This window comes from Amblyomma mixtum, chromosome 2 (genome assembly GCF_055824585.1).
Source record: "Amblyomma mixtum isolate Tamu chromosome 2, ASM5582458v1, whole genome shotgun sequence".
In the NCBI taxonomy this organism is placed as follows: Eukaryota; Metazoa; Arthropoda; class Arachnida; order Ixodida; family Ixodidae; genus Amblyomma; species Amblyomma mixtum.
Window position 1 is genome coordinate 134,683,899 of NC_143013.1, and position 26,444 is coordinate 134,710,342.

Below are 26,444 nucleotides of genomic sequence, written 5' to 3' on the forward strand. Positions count from 1 at the left end.
CTCGAGCTTATGCTTATGTCAGAAAAGTATCTGATACTCGCTTTCTGCATCCTAGAACATTAATTAAGTGGTTTGAAAGCATAGATGGAAGGGCAGGCTTTTCACAAGAGGCACTCAATGCACTGAGAATGAAGTGCTTGGAGGCTAGCAGCCGAGGCCACCAAATTGTATGAATTGTATTCGTATTGTTGATGCAATACGAATACGACAACAAGTGTTGTGAAGCAGGGGCCATTTTGAAGGTTTTGTTGATATCGGCCCACGAGCTGATGGTGATTGCTTACCACAGGCAAACAACAGATAGCCTTGGCACAGCAAACCAACAGCTCCTTCAGCGACAGCTCGCCAAGCACACAGGACAACATGCCTCAAAACATTACACACCTAAGCTAAGAGCTTTTGCACTCACTCTTCATTTTTATTCTCCTCGTGCTTATGCTTATTAAGAAAAGTATCTGATACACGCTTTCTGCATCCTAGAACATTAAGGAAGTGGTTCGAAAGCATAGATGGAAGGGCAGGCTTTTCACAAGAGGCACTCAATGCACTGAGAATGAAGTGCTTGGAGGCTAGCAGCCGAGGCCACCAAATTGTATGAAGCCTTGTTGTTGATGCAATACGAATACGACAACAAGTGCTGTGAAGCAGGGGCCATTTTGAAGGCTTTGTTGATATCGGCCCACAAGCTGATGGCGATTGCTTACCACAGGCAAACAACAGATAGCCTTGGCACAGCAAACCAACAGCTCCTTCAGCGACAGCTCGCCACAGCGACAGTAAGCGCACTTGTATGAACGTTCACCCGTGTGAATGTGAAGGTGCTTAACTACGACACTTCTACCTCACAAGCCCTAGCCAGAATCGCATTCAAAAAATGAAAACACTGCATCTGTGATGAGTCCGGCATTTGTGCTTTTTTAGCCATTTCTCACTATGAGTTCGCCTGAGCCCAAGTGGTACTGTCAGTATTTGGAACCTGGACGAGCGTGTACAACACAGCGGTACCAAGAGCAACTCGGGCAATCTCAACAAGCTTCTCAGGAGGGCAACCCCGACGACTGCGTGCTGGCGAGCGCTGGCTTCGACCATCTCTGCTCGGAAGATGATACATTTGAAGGCGACGACAGTGAAGCAGATGATCCCGATGCTACTTGCAGCACCTCCTTTTTCAATGTGCACGATGAAGGAGAAGACGATGACGCTGCGAACTTAGACGAATCGGCAACGCACGACGATGATGTGAGAGAGTATTTCATGACGTGGTTGAGAGACCCTGCCAAATCACAGCATGAACTCCTCTCGAAGAGTATTTACCACTCGGGAACAATCTTCACAGGAATTACCTCCAAGCAGCACTGGGCCACAATCAGGTGCCGACCACCTGTTAACCGTGACTACTCTGACAGGGGATAAAATATATGCGCTCATGAAGCAGTAGACCTCCCTCATCATAGGAGCTCTTCGGCCTCGCCATGGATAGCGCATCATCTATGGTGGTGCAGTGGAACTGTCGAGGCTTTGCTAATAAGGCCCCTGGGGTGGAGATACGCCTTCGCGACGGAAAGCTGAAGGCATGGGTGCTCCTGCTGCAAGAGCATAATTCACTTCCACGCCTTTCAGGATTCTGCACATACCATTCACTCTCTATCCCTGATTGCCGTTGCATCGCCTCCTCCCTCAGCCCAGGTAAACCTGCAATTTATATTCACAGCTCAATTCCCCATACTCCGCTAGACCTTTCACGGTGGTGCAACACACGTCAGGAGGTCGTCGCCCTTCTTGTTAAACCAGCACGCAAACCCCTTATTCTAGTTTCTTTTTATGGCCATCCTGGCTCCGCATCTCCCAATCTTGGATGGGTTCCTTTACTCCATTCTACCAACCTGGTATCCCTATTGTAGTTGGTGGAGACTTCAACGGCGCACATACTTCTTGGGGTTACCCACCAGATTCCTCAAGGGGTGCACACATCCAAAGAAGTTTTTCAGATCATTCCTTTCAACTTTTAAACCACCTGAATACCTCTACCCATCCACGAGGTGGCCTGTATTCACCTGACTTGACTTTGTAGTTAGGCCCCGGTAACCCTCACTGGAATGTTGAATCAGATACTTGGGGTAATGATCGCTGCCTTATTTTTATCTCTTTTACTCCTTCGCGTCTGCGGAAAATACACCGCAGTATACGCATAACATCATGGGACTCTGTATGCGCTGAAAATCGTTTTATCTACATTCAACCCATCTTCAGCACTGTCTACTCTCTCTGCTGTTCTCGTAACTCATACTATTACCAGTACTGTAAATGAAGGCGACCCAAATCCGGACATAAACCTCGTGAATCTGTGGGCTCTTCGTCGCCAGGCCGATCATTACGCTTCTCATCACCCCGGGGACCCCTAGGCTCTTCCCTCTCTTCACCGAGCTATCGCATGTGTGCGGCGTTATGCAAAGCGACCAGGCAGGCAACGCTGGGCTGCATGGTGTGCCCGCCTGTCCTCTACGCAGGGCAATCGACATCTTTGGAGAGTGTTTCACGCCATTGAGCGCCCTTCTCAGGTTGCAGATTACACAGAAAGCATTCGCCTCGCGCTGAATGTGAATGAGGATACATTTTTGCACAACAGGCGGCCCATCAGTTTTTTCCACACTATCACTTCACCCCTGCATCTCCTCTTGACTTATCAGTTACAGAGCCCTCAGATGAGATTACTTCTGACTTAACCATGGCAGAATCGCTGGCCTCCATGGAACGCCTCAAAACTAACACTTCTCCCGGGCACGACGGCATACCTAACTCTTTGTTCCGTAACTTGGAAGAGGCTGCTTTGCAAACCCTGAGCTTGATACCTTCAACCAAGTGTGGCATTCTGGCGTCATGCCTGGAGAGTGGAAGCATTCAACTGTTGTCCCAATACCCAAGTCAGGTCAGCCTCTAGTATCTCTCTCGGCCCTTCGTCCAATTTATCTCACGCCTACCATCTGCAAGCTTTACGAAAATATTCTCGCCGCACGTGGTGGCTGGAATCCCATGATTGTTACCCAGATTCTGAAATCGGTTTCCGTCCGCAAACTGGAACGGAGGATGGTCTTGCCACTTTGGCTGCTGACGTGCTTTAGCACTCTCCGCAGAGTGCTGAAGCATGTCTCCGCAGATCGCTACATACATAACAAAGGCATATGATAACATCCTTCACTCTGCCATTCTTGCCTCCCTTCAAACTGTTGGTCTCCCTCACCGGTTTCTCCTCTCCATTCACGCCTTTCAAACAAATCGAACCTTCAGTGTACGTGTCCACGGAAAGCCCTTTGGTAACTTCACTTCCAATAGGAGTGCCCCAGGGCTCCGCTCTCGCCCCCACATTATTCAATGTGGCTTTTATTCCCCTCGTTCGAGCCCTAGAGACCATCCCTTCTATCCGTATGCCTGCGTACGCCAATGACATAACCTTGTGCTGCTGTCACCCATGTGCGTCTATCATTCAGTCGGCACTCCAGTATGCACTGGATGTCTTGGCATCTCGCCTCCCACCTCTGGGTCTAACCCTCTCGCCTACTAAGTCATGTTTCATTCCCATTGGAAACAAAGCCGGCTTACGGAAAGCTCCCTCTTTAAATTTTACTGTAGACAGTTCTCCGATTCCTCTGGTAGAAACTGGTCGTATTCTTGGCCTCCTCCTTCATACATCTGGGACTGGCACACCTTGGCTGACAGCTACCTGTAAATCGGCTCATGCTACTATGGGTCTGATTCGTCGCATAGCTATGCGATCTGATGGCGCGCGTGCTCATACCACCTGGCAGCTTGTGCGCTCTATCCTTCAGCCACGGATAATATATCAGGCACAATTTCACCGTCTCACTCGCAAACAGTGGGACTCCCTTGAAGCTATCAATCGTGAGGCTATGCGCGCCATAACATATCTGCCCCATTTAACACCCATACCCGTGCTTCAGGAGTTTGCCTAACTTGATACTCTCAGTGAACTCATCGACCAGTGGGTGGCAAACAGAGCTCGCAAACAGTCTCTACAACTTCATCGTTTAAAGATGCTCCCTCCGTGGTCATACTGCCAGCTCACAGACAATCACCCCACTGTTTCCCCGTCGGTATCAGCCGCGTATCTGCCTGAAGGGTGCATATTGTAGACCGATGCATCACATACTGCAGAGCGAGGAGTTACTGCGGTGTATAGTCCCTCCCATCCGCATCTCAACTCTCGCGCGACATACACTGCGGATACATGCACCCCCCTGGCATTGGAACTTCAAGCCATTTACAATGCCATTGCTTCCCTTCCGCTCGTTCCCATATTAAATGCAGTTCATCTTTACACCGACTCCCTCGCCACACTTTAACAGCTTAAGGCTGTTCGACGCACATTCCAGATTACACAATCAATTCACCTGCTCTGTGCAAAGTACCCATGTTTTGTGCGCATACACTGGATTCGCAGCCATGCTCACGATCCACATAACATTCAAGCAGATGCTGTCGTGTTCATCGACCAAGCGACGCAAGGCCGCTCCAGCAGCCCTTGCCTCCTCCGCGCACACAAGCCGGCTGCTTCCAAGAAACTAGCACGGGCCGGCTGCTTCCACAAAAGCTAGCAGGCGTCTCCTCCAACAACATCTGATCCCTACAGCCCCGTCGACTGACGCATTCCCCATTCCCTCTGACTAGGCACCATACCGTGACCGTCTGCACTCCACAGCAGCGGAAGTGTTTTCTTCTATACTCTCTCTCTCACCCTCTTCAGCAATAAACCTCCTTCAGTCTCCACCCCGCAACCGTGTTGAGAAGTTCCTCGCATGCGAAGCTCCTACGCCCCGCATCAACGCAGCCTTTTAACAGACGCTATGACTCACACTGACACATCATACGACCAGCACCCTTCCCCTCTTCCCCCAGATCCGCTCCTGTCCCATGTCTCCGATTCACAGGCTCTGCACCAGCGAACACGCGCTCTAATTCCTCCGTGTTCACACCCTCTCCACCGTAGTCTTACTCGGCAGGAGGAGGTATCAGTGCGCCGGATTCGGGCAGGGGTGGCTCTGACCCCATCTGTCCGTCATCGGTGGAGTGATAAAGATCTGCCAGCAGCTGACAGGTGACACTGCGGCGCTGCTCCGGACGTGTGATGTGCGGCACCTGTTGTGGACTTGCCCAGTGACGGCCCCTATTAGAAAGCGGTTCCTCAGGGAGGTGGGCCTGCGGCGAAACCGCGAAGGAGACCATGTGAAGTGGACTATGAACAATCAGTTCACCAGCAGCCTATGCGACTACCTCGACGAAATTGGACTCCGCCCCTTCTTTTAACTTTCTATATCCTACATTCCACTCTCCCTTTCTCAACTTATGCCTCATGGCTGACTTCTCGGGAAAAAAAAAAAATGGTTTATTTTTACTTGTGACGGTGCGCCTGCAAATATAGCTATGCTTCAAAAGCTAGGCTGGGTTTTTACAGACATCACCTGCCTGAGGACAACATTCCCACATCTCGCTAACCAAGCCTTCCTAGATCCGTGTCACATGCTCAAGCTGGTAAGGAATGCTTTTGCACACATGAAATACTTCATTCATCACAACAGTAGCATTGGTAGTATATAGAAAAGCTGCACACAGTGCAAGAAAAGGAGGGCATACACCTGGCAAACAACCTACGAAAGGCACACATTGAGTGGCGCAGGCAACCAATGAAGGTTCGTCTGGCAGCACAAGCGATGAGCCAGTCAGTAGCGACCGCCCTTGTCGAGTGCAGAGCATTGCATTTACAGGGATTTGCAAACTGCGAGTAAACAGAAGAGTTTCCAACTCTTGTCAACGACATATTTTACGCCCTAAATTCCCGAAGCATGTACCAGAAGGACTGGAAAAAACCAATCAATGGAAGAAATGCAACAGAAATACAAAACATGTTTGAAGTTGCAACTCGTACCTCTCTTCTTTGAGAGAGCCTGGAAACAGGCTTAAAATTATTGAGACAAGCCGTAAGACAGGTTTTCTGGGCTTTGTCATACGTATGAAAAGTCTGGTTGCCCTGTAAACCTTGCTGGTTTTGCAACAAAAGATACTGAAGTATATTCCAGCATATAAAGTCTGCCAGGACCATCTTGAACTTTTTTTTGGCCTTATCAGAGCACATGGCGGCCACAATGATAACCCCACAACACAGCAATTTCAAGCAGCATTAAAAAGAATACTAGTGCAAAATGAACTTTGTGATGCTGTCTCTGGGAATTGTCAAGTTTTAGAAAGTATTACTATCTTATCGTGCAGTGCCACTACCAGACATTCGTCAGCCGAGGTAGTGAATGCCTCCCCAGCAAGGAGCCGGCTTACAGAGAGTGAGAAAGGTGAACAGAACCGCCTGGTTGATGAGCTTGATTATATGGCGTCTGCAGAAAACATCAGCGATTTTGAAAATCGAGTAGTAGCAGCATATACTGCTGGCTATGTTGCACGCAAGCTAAGCTTACAGCTGATGTGTGAGCAGCGCACTGCAGCTCTGTTTGCTCCTCGCACAGATGCAGCTGCATCGTTTTGTACGCAGGAAGAGTAAAGGAGGGCTCTGCTACCCATCAGACAGTGTGGTAAACATCTGTCAGCAATCTGAATTCCTTGTTCGATGGGCAGTGCATATGAAAAAACTGGCTTCAAAGACTCTTTCACACGACCTGCAACATCAGTTACTGGGATCTTCGCAACAGACAGAGGTTTTCAAGGCACTGCAGGCACATATGTTTGAAAACGATCCCCTGGAGAACCACTACATTCATCTGATCAGAAGTGTAGCAGAGTGCTACCTTAATATACGCCTTTTTCATGTTGACAAGCAAGCTACACAAACTTTCCTTTGCTTAAAGCTACACAAGGCAGCCAAGTGAGGGAGATGTTTAAGAAGCTCACGTCAGCAATCAGGCCTCTATCACATTTATATTCCCAACCTGCTACGAAAGCATATGAACAAGAATGTCAGACATATTAACTCGAACTTGAGACGCACATGTAAACAGCATCATTCAAGCAGTATCAGCAAGCGTATCAAGAAACAAATACCAAGGCAGTACAAAAACTAAAGATCTAAACCATGAGAGGGGGCTAAAAATGTATGGTTTAAGTGTTTGATTCTGATCCAATTTTATTACAACCTTATTCTCACATTGCCACTAAGTTACGGCTGCGAGCCTGTTATTTTTCTTCGCTATTTGTCATTGCCACTGACAGTTGTCAGTGAAGTTTTGTGGATATCTGCCTCATATAGCTATAGTGTTGCTCATTTCTGGCAATTCATTCTTTGTGCTCACGATACATGTGTGATATTTTTCTTGAGTTAGAATACTCTGACAGGTGACCTTTTCACATGTGCATGTATGTGGGTATATATGAGAGTTATGACTTTTTTTTTCTGATTAGCCTGCCCCAACTACTGTTGTACATCGGTATCATCGGCGAGCCCCAGTTCTAGTGGCCAGAGGCGTAGCCAGGGGGGCATGTTTCGGTGTCAGAACATACCCCCAAATTTTCTGAGCACTACATTCCTCCCCTCCCCGCCTCCTTGTGCGACGCCAAAATTGCACGACGTCATTAGCGGCTACAGCCCGGATGACGTATACAACACCGACGAGACTGGTGTATTTTACCAGCTGCTTCCGGACAAAATGATGTGCGACAAAAGTTGACACGAGCAAATGTGGGAAATACTCAAAACTCAGAATCACAGCATTGTTTTGTGGGTGCCCGAAGCACCTTGGGCACCCGCCCAAGGTGCTGCCTTGTGATTATGCCCATAATTCAAAGGCCTGGAGCCCCGCCGCGGTGGCTCAGTGGTTATGGTCCTCGGCTGCTGCCCCGAAAGACGTGGGTTCGATCCCGGCCGTGGCGGCTGAATTTCTTTGGAGGAGAAATTCTAGAGGCCCGTGTACTGTGCGATGTCAGTGCACGTTAAAGAACCCCAGGTGGTCGAAATTTCCGGAGCCCTCCACTACGGCGTCCCTCATAGCCTGAGTTGCTTCGGGACGTTAAAGCCCAATAAACCAAACCAATAAACCAATCAAAGGCCTGGATGTCGCGTGACCTGCTTACGAAGTGGATTGTTGGTGTGAACAAGGAAATGGCCAAAAAGAATAGCAAGATTTTGTTAATTTTGGACAATTGCTCGGCCAACTTAGTCGACACACGTCTCAGCAACATCCCAGTCGAGTTTCTCCCACCCAACTGCACATCAATCTTGATCTTGGCATCTGCAAAAATGTGAGGGTGCACTACAGGCGTCGGCTTGTGCAGCGAATTCTGATAAATCTGAGAATGCAGAAGCCTGACCCCATCAACGTGCAACAGGCAGCTGAAATGCTCACAGGCGCTTGGTGGACTGTGAGGCCAACAACGATCGTGAACTGCTGGCAGAAAGCAGGTGTAAACGCTGCAATCTGGACTGCTGTTGATGCCAATCACGAAGAGGAGGAAAATGACATTGATGAAGAAAGCACTGAACCCGGTGGCTGGAAGGAATTGTCGGAAGGACTGGGTGCGGACAGCCCTTTGCCTTTTTGAGGACTATACCTCCTGTGACTCCCAGGTTGAGACATACGCCACACTGACTACAAAAGACATCGTAGCAAGCGCACTACCTCAGGAACAAGAGGAGGGGGAATCAACCGAAGAAGCACCAAAGATTTCAGCTAGAGAAGCATTGGTGCACTTAGAGAAACTGAAGACCTTTGCCGCCCAGCAGACTGTTGTGCCAAAGAAGGTTCACGAGGGCTTGGACATAGTGGCTCAGTTCACAACCGCTGCAGTCTTGAGTGGACAAGTGCAGAAAAAGACTACTGCATTCTTCACAAGGTTCTAAGTATAGTGAATATCGACCTGCAAATAAATGGGTTGATATCATGTGAACACCCTGTTCTTCCTTTAGCACGTGATCACAAGCTCCAACATGCTTATTTCAGTTGAGTGAACTTTCACTTCAACTTTTTCCTGAGGTCCCTTGAAGTTTGCTCAACTGAAGTTTCACTGCACACCCTTACCACAAAACTAACTGATGAAACGGCATCAAAGTGATGTCATTCAATTCTTTCAGATTCGAGACTTTCTCCGATACTACTGAATGTAGGGCTTATGCACCACTGCAAAAAAAGCCAAAACACGTCCCAATCCACAGACTGAAGAAAAATTAATGCAAACCGATCTTCCCTTACTTTTCTGCTGCCTGCGTGCTCTCTCCACTCAGGACGTGGAGAGAGGAAGAGTCGAAAAAAGAAGCAGAGCGGCTCGAAGTGATTGGTCCGAAATGATGTCCCGCGCTGTGACATCAGCGCTAGTGTGGGAGCCGTGGGAGTCTCCGTACCGCGTCGATTGCTTCATTCGCGCTTCCTTTGATTGTGGACGTGAGCGGTGTGAGCTGTGCTTCATTGCTTCATGATAAGTGAAACCAGGCGCCATTATACGGCACAGTTCAAGTAAAAGTTATTGCTGTTGCAAACGAGGCTGGGAACAACCTGGCTGTAGCAAGGCACTTCGGCATTTCAGACATAAATGCGCAGAGGTGGCTACGAAATGCCAGCAGTTTGGCAGCGTGTTCATGTTTGCGGAAAGCCTTTATGGGACCACAACATGGACGCCATGCAGAGCGCAAGAAAGAGTTGGCTCGGTATGTGAAGGATGTCAGGAACAGATGGGTCGCCGTCACCGTTGAGATGATACAGATGAAAGCCAGGGAATTGGCCTCTGAGCGTGTGATCAGTCACACAATTTTCAAAGCAAGCAAAGGCTGGCTAAAGCGTTTTATGAACCGCGCGGGGCTCTCGCTCCGCTGACGGACTTCAGTGTGTCAAAGGCTTCCGAAAGACTTTGAAGAGAAATTAGTTTCATTTCAGCATTACGTCATCGGGCTGAGACGCCAACATGGCTACAGCCTTGGACAGATCGGCAACGCTGATTAAACACCGATGCAATTTGACATGCCAGTCAACTACACTGTCTAAAAAGTTGGCTCTCAAGACGTGAAAATAAGGACGACGGGAAATGAGAAGCAACGGGTTACCGCAATGTTAGCTTGCACTGCGGACAGGAGAAGGCTTCCCCTCTACATTATCTTCAACCGGAAGACATTGCCAAAAAAAGAATTTCCACCTGGTGAGATCATCAGCAGTAATGAAAAGGGGTGGATGACTGCGGGCATGCTCAACGAATGGCTCCGCACCATTTGGTTCCGTCGTCCTGGACACTGCTCAGGCCACATTCGATGTTGGTTGTGGACACGTTCGTGGGTCACACCACTGACGCCAGCAAGGCTTTGATGGCAGACGACTGGTGCAACCTCATCGTCATCCCAGAAGGGATGTTCTCTCAGCTGCAACCTTTGGATGTGTGTCTGAATAAGCCCCTGAAGGACAATCTTCGTAAATATTACTGTGAGTGGATGGAGCAAGGGGACCCGCAATGATGCCCACTGGGAGGTTGAAGTGAGCATCGTTATCCCAGCTCACGCAGTGGACCCTGGACGCTTGGCGCACTATTACGGATGATACAGTGTCCTCGCTTTCAAGAAATGCGGAATTTCCAACAACCTTAACGGCACGGAGGATGACATGTTGTGGGAAGAAAGCGACAAAGAGGCCAGCAGCAGCGGCAGCAGCGACAGTGAGTGATTGTCGCTGCACTCGTGTGTTGCAATAAATGCAAAAAATTTTCTTTCCGATTTCATTGTTGTTAACTGGGGGGGTTGTCTTAGATTTGCGGCCATCTTAGATTCACATGAATACGGTAATGCTTTTTTGCTGCTCACAAATTTCTTCAAAAGATTTTATGCATCCTTCGCTATGCCTGGTCAAGGAAAGCCATCGGCAGACAGTGCTGATAATAGCCAATCAAAGCACGGGAAAAACTTTCAATCTGCAAATCACTTTTTCGGAGAAGATAGCCCAACTGAAATTTTCTTCTAGTTTTAAAGAAATGACACAAGATGGCAAAACACTCCTGTGATGGAGACGATGCTGCCCACGAGCTTGCTATGAACATGTAACAGGTGGAAAGTGTTTACTTCTCGCCACCTGTGAAAAAGTTAAAAACTGAATGGGACACACTCACACTAAGGCCAAATGACTGTGAAATCTTGTCAAACACGGACCCAGAAAAGCATGCAAGATAAGTTCTGCCACAAAAAAAAAAAATGCAAACGTGGGCGAATAACGTCGTTTGCACCGAGCCTGCAAGCATCATTTGTGCTTGATGCTGACTGTGCTTAAATTCAACAATTTTCTTTTTTTTCCAGCAGCCATGCTGGCTGTGATTTAAAGGAATAGTGAACAAAAAATTTTCTGCCAAGATTTCTGGCCAAAGTGACAGCTGTGGCACTGAGAGTGACCAAAACAACTCTTTTGAAACACAAATGAGCAGATTTTAATGAACATTTCTCAAACCGCAGCACCTAGCAGATGTCTATGAAAGCTCCACAATAAAGGATGCAACATCAACCTGACCCATAGCAATATATATCACCAGCATGGACTGCACGGAAGTGAATGCATTTGATGTGCTTTTGATGCGCTGTACAGTCATTACCGTCCGGGTTCCTTGTGTTTCTCTGTCTGCATATCGTGGTTGTATACTTTGGGTGACTACTAGCCTTATTCGGTCAAAATTAATAGGAAATCCCCATCGTCTGCACCGATGGCGAATAAAAAAAAAGGAACAATTTGCGGAGATGGTACCGGTAGCACCATCTCATGCATGCCAGATGAATGAGCAGGCAAGGGTAGGGTGCCTCGATGCCAGCGCCGCCGTCCAGGGTGGTGACACGCTTTGGCATGCGCCGCGCCGCCGTCTTCTCCGCGCTCGCCATCTTGGGGCAAGTCGCTTTTCGTGCCGCTGCTGTGGAGGGTTCGAAGCTGTGTTTTGCGCTGGATTCTGAGCTGATGAACTGCTTTAATTCACGAGAAATAGCATGCCAGGGTGTTGTGTTCCATTGTGTGTCGGCTCGGCGAAGAAAGGAGCACGATGTTTTCGTTTTCCATGGGATGAGGGACGGAGAAAAATATGGGAGACGAAATTGAAGCGTGAGAACTGAAAGGCGAATGACAACGCGAAGATCTGCGAGGTAAGCTACAATGTCTGTGCTGTTTTTATGCATCATTAAAACTTTTTTTTTTTGGCTAGTTTGTTCATATAGATAATGTAAAAAAATTTAGCGCGAACAGACACAGACCACGAGGAAGATGAAAGACACACACACAAGGGCTTGTGTTTGTGTGCCGTCTTTCTCGTGGTCGTTGTCTGCGCTAAAGCTTTTAGATCTTTTTCTAAATGTCGCTCACAGTTATGTGCTTTCAGTAGGAATAACATTATACCACACAGCTTCCCATCCGCTTGTCGCGAGGAAGCAAGGTGCCTGCGCAGTACAGAAGTTCATCCCGAATACAGCTCTTTCTTCTCCATGTAATGACACATCACGAGGCGAAGTGCACCATTGTCAAGCCGGTCACCATTGTCACCATTGTCAAATACCGGTCCGAGGTTAAGCCAAATTTAAGTCAAGTTAAATTTGTCCGTCCGACACCCGAATTAGTGCTGCCGCTTGGTTGGCGTCCACAGAAATACTTCGTGATCCTGTGCTTGTAATATCGCACCGCTTCCTTAACGCTTTTTTATTATCTCATTTGTTTGCGTGCACACAACCAGAGGCGCGAAATGACAGTTTCATCGTCTCTCTCATTTTGGCACCACTTCGAAGAAGATCAGTTTGAGGGAAACAGAATGGATGGACGGCGGCTCCTCAAGTCAACGGCTGTCCCGACGTTGTTTGATTTTAGACGTAAGTGTCTGCCCACATTCGGCTTGCTAGCCTAGTATCCGCATCAGATAATCTGAGGAGCACTAGAGCCTCGGATATGTTTAGGTACTGATGAATTAATTTCTTTCTTGTGCGAACAGCTGAGCCAAAGCGAAGAAAGCCGCCTGCACCGCGGCTTTTTCCTGGTAGTTCTACACCTGACGCTACAAAAGGCTCTTCGCCAACCCCTGAGACACCACCTGACCAGGAAGAGACCCTAGCGATGCCTGAAAACACGCGTGAAGATTCAGGAGAACAAATCGACATTTTCTCGCTGTCCACAAGTGAGCTGCGAAAACAGCTGCAAGATGAAAAAAGAAAGAGCAGCCAGTTAGAAGAAAGTTTGTTGCAGACAAACAAAAAGCTGAAAAAGTGCAAAAAGAACAAAGCAGCTCGAAGAAAACCTTACAACGTTGACTGCAAATTTGAGCTTCCTAAACCAGGACCAAAAGGCCGCCTTGGAAAAGAAAAACCGGAAGAATTTCTCCTGGTGTGCCAACACGATCGAGAAGGCGCTACAGCTTAAGTTTGCATGTGGTCCGGCCGGCTACGACCTTTTATTGGAACAAGGGCAGCCGCTTCCATCTAGAAGGACTCTGTGCCGGAGACTGCAACACTTAACCTTCCTACCTGGTGTGCTAACAGAAATTCTAACTTTAATGGAAGCCAAAGTGGCTGCAATGTCTGAGATTGAAAGGGACTGCGTCCTTTTCCTAGATGAGCTGGAAATTCGGAGAGGTGTGGAGCTGGACCGTAGCAGTTAATGCTTTCTTGGCAAGGTCACGCTCCCCGAAAGTGACCAGCCTGCCAACCATGCCCTTGTTTTCATGGTAGGTGGTTTGGATACCAGATGGAAGCAAGTAATTGCCTACCACTACACAGGTGCGTTTGTCAGTGGAGATAAGCTCAAAGACTTTGTCTTTCATTTAATACAGTTGTGCACCCAGATATCATTGCGCGTGGTATGTGTCACTTGCGACATGGGTAGTTCAAATCGTTCCATGTGGAGGTCACTGAACCTGTCGAGTTCTCGCAGTTCTGTAACTGCTTGTTCTGTGCCACATCCATGTGACAGCGAAAATGTTTTGTATATCATGCCAGACCCTGCGCATGTGCTAAAAAATTTGAGAGGGCATTTGGTGCGAAAAGATGTGATGCATCTTAACGATGCCATCGTCGCAAGGTTCAAGTTGCCCAGCAATGAAGTGTCAATCGCACATGTGGAGGCTGTTCTAAAACTCGACACAGACCAGTTGCAGGTCGCATCGAACTTGAGCAACATCGACATATCTAACGGTCATTTTACAAGAATGAATGTAGGGACAGCGGTTCAGCTGTTTCGTGAAGCCCCAGCAGCGATTAGATATTACATGGAAATCGGGAAGCTGTCACCTGAAGCAGAAACAACTGCGTGGTTTTTTGGAGTAATTTTTGAATGGTTCACAATAATGACTGCTCGCCATCCCTCTGTCGCTCTCAGTTTGAAGAATGAGAGTAAATATGAGGAAGCCATTGCACATCTCAAACTCACAACGGAAGTCATCGAAGGCTTGGGAATAGGAGTAAAAAAAGTGTGGAAGCCAAGCCAGGCAGGGGTGCTCATGTCAACAACAGTAGTCCTGCAGCTACACATCTTTCTGCTGAAAGAATGCCGGTACAGTTTTGTTTTGACTGGGAGGATGGTCCAAGATTGTTTGGACAACCTTATTTCGGTCATCAGAATGATTTCACCTGTGCCGAGCTCATACGACCTAAAAAATGCACTCAAGATTGTAACTGTCAGCCAGTTCCTCAAAGTTCCGAAAACTTCAGGCTACGACATCGATGACAGCACTTACCTGGTTGATTTTTTTTCGGCCGAAATCAAAGAAGTTCAGCACGAAGCTGAAGTGCACGAAGGACCTTCAGCATGTGATGAAACTGAAGCAATAGTCATTGACAGAGCTGAAATCGACATCGTCGCTCACCTGGCCGGGTTCTTGGTAAGGCCCCTTGCGCTTTCCGCAAGGTCCTGCGCCCCGTGCACACGAATGCTTCTTTCTGAAGAGGTACAAGAGGAGCATACCCTAGTGCAGTTGAAAGAATATAATGCTGGAGCCCGTAACCTTGTATATGTGAACGAGCAAGTTCTTGACTTTGTTTCTTCGTGCGAAAGTCTCTTTAAGAACCTATCGTAACAAAATGGCATTTGTCGTTTGAAGAGTCCAATGAAGACCATTAAATGCCTTATCGAACAAACCGTTCCCATTCCAGCGGATGATTGCGCGGAACACCCAAATCTTATGAACAGACTGTTAGAGCGGTTTGTGACGATGCGCCTGCGCATTTACTTGAGTTGGCTAAGCCAGCCAGAAGAATTGGATGATGGGTACGGCAGCAAAACTGTCGCTGGCACAAACCTTGAATAAACTGTTTAAGAGATGTCTCCTCCTAGGCATGCAGCCAGAGGCAGCTTCAAGCGGTTGATGATTGTTTTGAAATAAAATGCTGTGTACATCATCGTGTGGCAGGAGTCAAAATTTGGTCTACTCATTACGAATAATCTTTTTCTGCTGTGTCTATTTTACTGTCTACAATAGACGACTGCAATGTAAAATATTTTTGATATGCGCGGCTGACTAAAACGTCAACTAGTTGTTCATCTGCATCAACAGACTCAGTTAAAGCCTTTTGCATGTCATGCACCTTATAAACTCCGTCATGTTCTGGCAGTACAAAAGGCATTGCTCTATAAAGCAGTCACTGCAGTTAAAATAACCGCTTTGAGCATCTGAGACGGCCAAAAAGTGCTGTCCTATCTGCACAGTGGTCATTTGCTCTAGAAGCTGCGCTTGTAAGCAAACGCTAGCTCTTTTCTCATTTATATCACTAAGCAAAAAGTGCTCAGAACTGTGAGCATATATGCAGAAACCTTATACAGCTCAGCCTGCTAGCGAAAGCGTGTTCTAAGGAAGGATACCGGCCGACACTCCGTAGCCCCGCATTTCGGCGCTTTCCCCAAGATGGCGCCCACGAAGGTCGTATCTCCACCCTGTATGGCGCAGCGCTGGCATCGAGGCACCCTAGGCAGGGGTTGCCAAACTGCACACTGCCAAGATAGCTTGCCCAGAACACTGCTGAGGGTAGGCTCAACATCACGCCTGCAAGATCAATAGCTGTGTGCTGAATGCGGCCGCTCACAAAACGTCAAAAATACAGCCATCTGCTCAAAAATAATCGGAACAATGACTCTATACTTACATAACCATATCTTAGGAATGAAAATCTGGCACTTTCTCAAGTTTTCAGTGTGCATCTTATGCAGCAAGAGACATGCCTTTTTTCCCCAACTGACCTTTCGGAGAGGAGGTGGACAGACACGCTGCAACGCGTCCTGTCCTTCATCACTGGAGGCAGGTGCAACAGCAAGGAATGAAAGCCAGTGAACGGCAGCCCAATCACAGCGAATGCCGCATCACAGATGCAACCTGCACAACAGGCAACAAACAGCACATGAAGAAAAACAGAAAGGCTTAAATGACGAAATAAAAATCACATGCACATTCCCTCCCTGTCCAATCATGAAACCTTCCCCTATGTGCATGGCTCACCTGTCATTGGTTCGAATCTTTTCCTGCGTGCAATTATCCCTTAGATGATGCGCGATGCTACCAACAGACTTCGGATCATTCAGGTTTGCGCAAAAAAGAAAGCTAAATGCCTCGAATATAGCCCATCTACAGAGCATATGAAAGAAGTCCATTCGTCCACAAAGCAACACTCCGCTTTCTGCTTTCTCATCTCTGAACTTTACACTGCAGTCATGCTTCAGTGCGTTTGGGTAAAGGTGGCAACCAAGCAGGATTCTCAAAAGTCATGAGAAAATGCTACTTCAGCATCCATCAACACAGCATAGTTCAAGCAAGGCAGCAGTGAGGTCTAGTTGGTTGTACATACGTGATGGTATTAACGTGCTACACCAGGAAGTAGACGAGACAAAACAGTGTACACAGGACAAGTGCACAATGACAACTGGGTTTATTCATCAAAAGGGGGATCGTTAGTACATTTCATGTACATGATCAGTTTAATGTATTAAATCAAACTCATTGCCATCAGCTGTGTCATATCCGTACACTCCTTCACTTATTTATTAGTTTTCATCTCCTCAACGTGATGGAGGGTGAGCTTAGGCACTTGTCTATACCGCCCTTCGATATCTCAAAAGCTTCCTTTATTTCCCTTTCCTTTCTTTTCTCTTGTACAACCTTTGCCTCCCTTTCATGAAATCAAATCCATTGTCAGTAGCCAGTATTTTAGACGTTTTCCAGGAAGTTTTTGGTGGCCTGGAATTGACATAAAGCTTCCAAAGAAACCTGTGGTTAGATTCTTCAACATCAACAAAAAAGAAAGTAACAAGCAGGAGTGTTGGACACAGTTGACAAAATGAGAGAGAAGCTTGCGAAGCTACCGTATTTTCACGATTGTAAGCACCCCCCCCCCCCCCTATTTTTGCAAAAAAATTTTGGAAAAAAGTCAACATGCGAATCTATGCACCCTCTTTCTTGCAAGGAAGAGTGCGTTGCCAAGGCCGCCAAGTGCACTTGCTCTCTCTTTTGTCGAGCCTGTGCAGTCGGAGTCCTGAGGTGGTGCGGCCTGCGCGGCGTCCACGGCGCTTTTTGTGTTGCTGCGTTCTAACACTACAAGACAGATGGGGGCACAGAACGCAAAAAAATCTAACTAAAAAACCAGCTGAAAGCAACTGCAATAACTCTGTCACTAGTAGTATTTATTTATCTTGTGATGACGAAGAAGTGCCCGCGCGGCAGCGGGACTGCGCTCGGCGAGCGCGCGCTTCCTGTTGGTGCGATTGGAACGACTGACTGCCGGTGGACGCCGTTCAGCGCTTTGTGCTCTGTGCCGTGTTCTTTGTGTTCTGTGCCCGGAAAACCCATTACAAGTGGTGGAGGTGAACTCTGATCCCGTCCTGGAGCTGAGGAACGGCACCGTTACCACCCCGATGCCGAGAGACACAGCCCCGGCGCCTACGCCGCCGCCATCGGCACCGCCAGCACCTGTTATCTGCGCTGGCATGCTTCGGCAGCGAGACCCAGCTGTCTTCAGCGGCACAGGTGACAGTGATGTCGAAGATTGGCTGGCGTCCTACGAGCGGGTAAGCGCACACAACCGCTGGGACGATAACATGAAGCTTAACAACGTAATTTTCTACCTCGCTGACGTCGCCAACCTCTGGTTCCGCAACCATGAAGCGGACATAACCACCTGGTCGGCTTTCAAAACGAGCTTTGCTGAGGTATTTGGCCGTCCTGGTGTGCGCAAGCTTCGCGCTGAACAGCGCTTGCGTGAGCGGGCGCAGCAGCCAGGTGAGACGTTCACCAGCTACGTGGAAGACGTAGTAGACCTGTGCAAGCGTGTCAATTCTGAGATGACTGAAGCCGAAAAGATCCGGCACATTATGAAAGGCATCGACGAGGACGCCTTCCAAATGCTACTTGCCAGGCAGCCAGACACCGTTGCCTCCGTCATCAGCTTGTGCCAGAGCTACGAGGAGCTTCGCAAGCAACGCGTCCTCGCTCGTCGCCCTGTGCGGCAGGCCGAGGTACTATCGGCGGATGCCGTGGTCGCTGAAGAGCCCCAGTTCATGCAGGAGGTGAAGCGGTTTATCCGTGAAGAAGTTGCACGCCAACTCGCGCTCGTGCATGCGCCCACAGCACCGTCACCAGCACTTCCGCCGGCCTTTCAACAGACCATCCAGGCACAGGTCGCAGACGCACTGCAGATCGCGGATGCCGTGCCACCCGTCCCTCAGCAGGCAGTGGCTGCCCCGCTTACCTACGCTGCCGTCCTGTCCCGCCCGGCTCCTCATACCACGGGCAATTTCTCCGACGCCACAGCAGCTCCGCCGCCTTTGGCACCACGACCCGTCCGGTCGTATCGGGTTTCTGCCCCTCCATCGTCGCCGCACATGGCGTCGGCCCCCCTTCCCTACGGTCGCCCATGGCGCACTCGCGACAACAGGCCCATTTGTTTTGCCTGTGGCATTGCCGGACATGTCGCTCGCTACTGCCGCAATCACTCCTATTATCCGCGTACTGACGTCATGACGCCATCAGCATACGGACCTTACACGCCGCACTACCGCATGCAGCCTAGTTCGCCACCATCTTCGTTCACAACGGGGGCCATTGTGATGACGAAGAAGTGCCCGCGCGGCAGCGGGACTGCGCTCGGCGAGCGCGCGCTTCCTGTTGGTGCGATTGGAACGACTGACTGCCGGTGGACGCCGTTCAGCGCTTTGTGCTCTGTGCCGTGTTCTTTGTGTTCTGTGCCCGGAAAACCCATTACAATCTATTTATTTTCGAGTAGTGTCAGGCCTTTCAGCCTGTTGTCACATGGGCCTGGTATCGGCGGTGCTCGGCAGGTTTTGCGGGCACTGCGGACGCACGTTGCTTTGTCTAGTGTCAGTGACAGCCCTAAAGGCCCATCTCCACGGACAAGTCTGAGGCGCACGAGCGCAGCGCCTACGCACCCAGCGCCGCGCCGCGACAGGCGTCGAAAAACGTACGCAACTCGATGGCCTGTTGCCTCCTCTCGCTGGTACTCGCGCTCAGCTCAGCGAAAAAAACAGCGCGAAGGGCCGTACCGTATGCTGAGAGAAGTGCATTCTCTGATTGGTTACACCGACCACAAACAAGCGAGCCATTCCGGCGCCAACACGAGCAAGGCACGAATATCTGACATGGACAGATATCTGCCAAGCGCCAGTGCCAGCTCGTGTCTGCACCTCACGCATGCGCAGACCGGCTCCGGTGTATGCTGGTACGCGTAGGCGCTGCGCTCGTGCGCCTCGGATGGACCCATGGAGATGGGCCTTAACGCCTAACATGCCTAACGCAAGTCAGGATGACTGCAAAGAGGGCTGCCTACAGCTTGAAGTTCAAGTGAACTGTGATTGAGTTTGCTGAAGGTAATGGCAACCGCAGTGCCGCTGCAGAATTCGGCCTGGACCGGGCGTGCACCATCAGGTGGAGGAAACAGCAGGACCAGATTTTCAAAGGCACCGTAAAACGCAAGAAGTTCACAGGACTGCGCAAGGGCAAACATCCGCAAATTGAACAAGAAGTCTGCGAGTTTGTTCGCAGCGAGCGATGCAGAGGCTTCGCTGTCGCTGCTGATGCAATTCAGGTCAGAGCGATGGAAATAGCAACACGAATGCAAATTCCCCACATGGTGTTTCGTGCAAGCCGGGGCTAGGTGGAGCGCATGATGAAAAGAAATGGATTTTTGTTGAGGCGCCGGACAACAATATGCCAGAAGCTGCCGTCCGGTATTAGAGAAAAACCTATTGCCTTTCAGCGGTATGTGATGAATCTCCGCAGGCAACACAGCTACGAGCTCGGCCAGATCGGCAACGCTGACGAGACGCCGGTGTACTTTGACATGCCGAGGGTGTGCACAGTCAGTGAAGTAGGAGCCCGAGGAGTAAAGGTGAAGACGACAGGTTACGAGAAGAAACGTGTCACTGTGATGCTATGTGTAACAGCCGACGGCCACAAAATGCCGCTGTATATCACCTTGCATGCCGAAGAATGTCATTGTACGAACCAAAGAGAAAGGGTGGATGACAGCAGAACTGATGTCTGACTGGATTCGAGTCATGTGGCAGCAGCGCCCCGGGAGCACTGCTCAGTGGAGCTGCAGGCACACGGTTCAACGGAAGCGTATTCATTAAAAACATGAAACTTAGGCTTTAATGAGAATGAAGCCGTTTACAGTACTTAAGTCGACTCCATCTCAGTAGTTCCTTAGAACACTACCAAAGCTGCAATGAGTGTTGAGGCAAGGTTCTGACGTTGCAGAATGGAGCACCAGTATAAAATGGGCATATGGGATAACATACACTAAAAAAATAGCGTGCTTCATATTGTACATGTGCTAGGTGCTATTTCAAAACAAGCCTTAGCGTACACTCACATTACATCTGCTATTTCACACGTCCAACATGTGTGGCTTTTGAGAACACTAAAATCATCATCATCAGCCTGACTACGCCCACTGCAGGGCAAAGGCCTCTCCCATGTCTCTCCAATTAACCCTGTCCTTCGCCAGCTGCTGCCACCGTTTCACCGCAAACTTCTTAATCTCATCCGGCTGCCTAACTTTCTGCCACCCCCTGCTACACTTGCCTTCTCTTGGAATCCACTCCGTTATAATTAAGGACCAGCAGTTATCTTGCCTTTGTATTACATGCCCCGCCCAAGCCAGTTTCTGCCTCTTGATTTCAACTAGAATGCCATTAACCCCCATTTGTTTCCTTACCCACTCTGCCCACCTCTGGTCTCTTTAACGTTACACCTGTCATTTTTCTTTCCATACCTCGCTACACTGTCCTTAACTTAAGCTGAACACTCTTTGTTAGCCTTGTTACGACTCACCTTGAGACCCGCGATGATCACGGTGGCGGCAACAGCAGCGGAAATTTCGAAAGGTCGTTTGACCCCAAGATGACCCCACCAAAAAAAGGATGACTAACTGGGAAGTGGCCGATGGAGCTCTTATCACGCTCGGCTCGGTGCGAACGACCTTCCCTTCGGTACCCTGCAAGAAGCGACCGTCGATGGACAGACGACAGGGAAGAAGGGATTCACCACGTCTGAGAGGAACTGGAACGAATCGGAGGAAGCTGGCGCAGATGCGGCCGTGGCGCCAGCATGCCTACGCCACACCTGTGTTCGATAGACACGTGCTGCTTGCAGTGATGTGGCACTGCAGAGCGAAGGAGTTGCAGACTTGCGTTTCCTCCTCGCCAGTTCCCACGTGTGGACTCTGCAACAGGTGCCTTCGATTCCTGTGCGGTGCCGATCTGTGCATCGTATCGAATTGGCCACCACCTGGTGAAGGGTCGGAGCCTTAGGGTATTTAACCAGCACCCTAAGTGAGAACGGACGCTCTGGGCCCTGCCGAAAAGGCCCATCCAGACGCTCGACGCTATGAACTCTTAATTCTTGACCGTTTGCTCTTTGTACACTATGTAAATGAGTCTTAAAAAGTGTCATTAAACCTGCTAGTTTTCGTATCCCCAAATTCCGAAACTTCAGACATTCCCTCACCCCGGGCGAGCCGTGATAACTGGTTGCCAGCAGCGGGATCCGAAGACCCAACAATTGCGGATCAGCGATGGGGATCTGAAGCTACAAGCGGCAACAACGGTCGGCCAGCGAGAGGGCAGCTAGCTGTCTTGGGACATGATCACATGTGTGGGTGAGTGCTTCGCTTTTCCTCTGATATGGACCAGGTTCTAAAAGAGGGTTAAAATTTAGAAATGGTTGAGACCTGTGCTTAAATCCTAGAGGTTTGGTATTTTTGCATAGTTGTTTTGGTAATAGCTCAGACTCAGAACTATCATGGACCTACAGAAGCTGCAGAAGCCGGACCTGTTGCTGTTGTGTGAGGAATTGGGGATTGAGACAAGGGGTTTGGCACGAAAACCCATGATAATTCAGGCAATTACTGATTTGGGGGCAGATGATGAGGAGCTCAGTGAGGCATGGAGCCTCATCGAACAAAAAAAGGAAGAGCAGCTCAGACAGCAGAAAGAGCGGGAAAAAGAGGAAAAGAGGCGTGAGCGTGAACGTGAGAATGAAGCGAAATTGCTGGAGCTAAAGGCTGAGCTCAGTAAGTTAGAAATGGAGTTGAGCAAGAGGTCGGGCGATTGTCCCCAGCAAGTGGTAACTCTTCTCAACAAGGATGCAGACGAGACGGGTGAAACGATTCTGCAGCGGGAGATTGAGCTCCGTAAGTTAGAGAGTTGAGCAAGAGGTCGGGCAGTTGTCCCCAGCGAGTGGTACCTCTTCTCAACAAGCAGGCAGGCGAGAAGTGTGAAACGATTCCGCAGCAAAGCCTCCGCGTGGAGAAAAAACAGGAAAGGCGAAAACTTTGCGAGGAAAAAGAAAGGTGTGACACGCTTACTGCCAGCCCTGAGACAGATGGCGCATTGGCAGATAAGGCAGAGGTCCCGCGCCAGAAAGAATGCAGAGAGGTTCGGTGGGAACGCAAGGACAGAGCCAGAGAAGGGACACCGCTGGTGCAGCTGGCGAGCACTATCAGTCAGGAAGTTGAGGCTGTACTAAGCGGCACAAAGAGTGAACGGGAATCGCCTGAAGGCAGCAGTGAAGTGCCAGGCAAGAGCGCACCGTTCGCCGAAAAGTGCCGTACAGATGAGATTGATTCTGTAACCCGAAATGGGGATGCTGCTGCTTCGATAGGGAGAAAGCAGGAAAATCAGATTTGGTGCTCAGACGGAACCACAGGAGCGGATGATTGGACAGTTGAGCTGCTGCCTAGCACAGAGAGTAAAGCGCAAGTAGCGTCGCTACGCTAGATAAACCGCGAATGCGACAAGCGTTTGAGAAGTGCTAGGACAGGTGTAGATGGTGATGCGAGGGCCGGCAGATTAACTCGGGACAGTACCGTGAAAGCTGTTGATGGAAAAGGAAAATCAACAGTAAAATTTTCCCGAAGGCGGATGCGCATGATGAAAGACAAGTTGACTGCCCTTGCGGGGCAAAAGCACCCTTCTCCATTGAGGGAACACAGACGGCGTTGTCCTTGGACACGTGAGGCATGCTACGCTCTGCGGAGAATAGCGCGCGACCACCACACAAAAGGGCGTCGCAGAAAGCGCGTGCGTCAGAGGGGGACACGACAAGCAGGGACCCAAAAGTGGACGAGCGCCCCTTCCGCAGTTGGTCGCATGGAGGCGGAACTAATCAACCCACCAGTTTTTTTGAAGCATCGGCTTGTAGACTGGCCGTCCAACCACGACCGCGCAGGGTGCGGCTGAAGGATGTCAAGTTCGGAGAATTAGTGTTTACCCCTTTTTTTGTTGCATTGACTCAACTGCAAAAAAAGGAGACGAGGAGTAAAGGCAAACAAGGTTTAAAGTGCCTGAGTAGTTTTTGTGCACTTCGTATTTTCACTTTGTTGTGCAGCTTTTGAAGATGTTTGCTTTTTTTTTTAAACTACATGCAAGAAGGGACGCGGACTTACTTAGCCGTTCTTTCTAAGCGGTCCGGGATGCTCGTCAAGAACCAAAATTGCTACTAAGTTTTTTCGTGCGTTTTGAGTAGATGTGTATCATAGCAGGTTCGGTTTTCTCAGCTTGCGTGGGTCCTGAGAAGTGTCAGTGTGAGCTATCCTCAACAGCTATAGTAACGAGATTGAATCCCTCTTTTGAACTGGCTTACTCGGAGGGAAGTTGAGTGCTTGCTCGGACATGTGGTTTAAGTTTCAGAGACACCTCAACGTATTTGGTCAGCGTAAAAGAAGACAATGATGCGAGTGGCAGAGGGCTTCTGGCATACTTCTGCGAGCAATTAGCCCAAGTCGTCTCTTCGTGCAGCAGCGGTGACTGTCTGGCGGGAGACGAAGCTGTTACGACTCAGCTTGAGACCCGCGATGATCACGGTGGCGGCAACAGCAGCGGAAATTTCGAAAGGTCATTTGACCTCAAGATGACCCCACCAAAAAAAAGGATGATTAATTGGGAAGTGGCCGATGGAGCTCTTCCCACGCTCGGCTCGGTGCAAACGACCTTCCCTTCGGTACCCCGCAAGAAGCGACCGTCGATGGACAGACGACAGGGAAGAAGGAATTCACCACGTCTGAGAGGAACTGGAACGAATCGGAGGAAGCTGGCGCAGATGCGGCCGTGGCGCCAGCATGCCTACGCCACACCTGTGTTCGATAGACACGTGCTGCTTGCAGTGATGTGGCACTGCAGAGCGAAGGAGTTGCAGACTTGCGTTTCCTCCTCGCCAGTTCCCACGTGTGGACTCTGCAACAGGTGCCTTCGATTGCTGTGCGGTGCCGATCTGTGCATCGTGTCGAATTGGCCACCACCTGGTGAAGGGGCGGAGACTTCGGGTATTTAACCAGCACCCTAAGTGAGAACGGACGCTCTGGGGCCTGCCGAAAAGGCCCATCCAGACACTCGACGCTATGAACTCTTAATTCTTGACCGTTTGCTCTTTGTAGATGCAAGTACTGCAAAAAGTGTCAACCACGGTTTCATGAGATAAAGATTTTAGGTAGAAGCAAAGACACAAGGGCAAGGGAACTATTGGAAGCATTTCATATAAGGAAGAGAGGTGTATCTTGTGTTAGCAATACGTCGGTGAGCCTCTTCAAATCGGAAATGGCGTATCTTGAACGGTTCTATAGATAGTGTTGTGTGGAAACTGGTATCTCTCTGCACGTGTCCTGGTTTTCCTTATATTTGCTGCGCTGTTAGTAAATAAAGTTAGATGAAGTTTAGCGCTAGTCCTGTGTGGTCCTCTCTTGTGTTCGTCTTGGTTGCGCTGTTCTTTTCTTACTGGTTATATTCTGCACATTTTTCTATCACCTGATTGATAGTGTGAATACGATCTATTGAGTATCTTCTTCGAAAGCCTGCCTGATCATTTGGCTGATTGAAGTCTAAGTTTGTCCTGACGCTATTAGCGATTACCTTAGTAAATACCTTGTAGGCAACAGACAATAAGCTGATCGGTCTGTAATTCTGCAAGTCCTTGACGTCGCCTTTCTTATGAATTAAGATAATGCTAGCATTTTTCCAAGCTCTAGGTACGCTCAAGGCCATAAGGCATTGCATATACAGGGTAGCTAGTCTTTCTAGCACAATCTCCCCTCCATCCCCCAACAGATCTGCTGTCGCCACATCCTCACCGGCTGCTCTCCCCCTTTGCATTGCTCCTAATACTTTCTTTACTTCCTCTTTTGTAACTGGCGGGAGTCTCACTGTTGTGCAGTAGTTCCTTTACTTGATCAGCGTTCTCATGGCTGCATGAAACTGCTATTGGTTCTCCCAACGCGATTTCAGGTTAGGTTGTAACATCTGTTTCCTTTCACACCCTCTGCATCTCCAGCAGTCTTCATCTCACAAGTTGTTTGCAGGACTGTGAAACGTAGAGCCCTCTCATTCAAGGCCAAGGAAGACAACAAATAATCCCTCAAATATTTGAGCAATGTTGCAACTATTTTTCACATAATTATTGCAGTAATTGAAAATCCAGTTCAGGACGGTGTTTTGAAATGACAGCGAGCATTTCATTCACTCGTTAAATTAGCAGAGAAAGTCCGCACTAACACAGCACTGCAGAGGCATGCTATGAAGTGGTGCACCTCCATTCATAAAGATGACGTCCACTGAGTCGGTTGAGTCTCGTGCATGCAGCAGCTCGACACTGGTGCTCTTTCCTTCCCAGGGATGGAGCCACCAGTCACGAGATGAGGGACACAGAGGAACTCGTTTTGCAGTGCAAGCAGTGCTAATTGGCTGAGATCACCACAGCCTTACCGCACAGCAAACGAATTTGTAAGATCAAGCAGCTACTGTTCTTTTGTAGACATACAACCCTACCACATACACTGGGGCGAGTTAATTTAGCATTTCTTACAAAAAGGCGCCATAACACATAGCTGTGAAAGTGCTTTTTTTTTTTTTTCTGCGGTGGCCTAGTTGTTATGGTGCTCGGCTGCTGACCCTAAAGACGCGGGTTCAACCCCAGCCATGGAGGTCAAATTTCGATAGAGGTGAAATTCAAGAGGCCCG

General features: G+C 49.1%; 1 long non-coding RNA gene across 2 annotated transcripts in view; it reads right to left on the reverse strand.

Annotated features, from left to right (window-relative positions):
- Positions 1–26,444, reverse strand: part of LOC149360979 (uncharacterized) — a 53,738-nt gene that overhangs the window by 21,028 nt on the left and 6,266 nt on the right. For both annotated transcript variants that reach the window (XR_016288363.1, XR_016288362.1), the window contains exons 2-3: positions 16,167–16,299; positions 14,800–14,872 (exon numbers count right to left, since the gene is read on the reverse strand). This is a non-coding gene — a long non-coding RNA (uncharacterized LOC149360979). The remainder of the gene's footprint in view (positions 1–14,799; positions 14,873–16,166; positions 16,300–26,444) is intronic.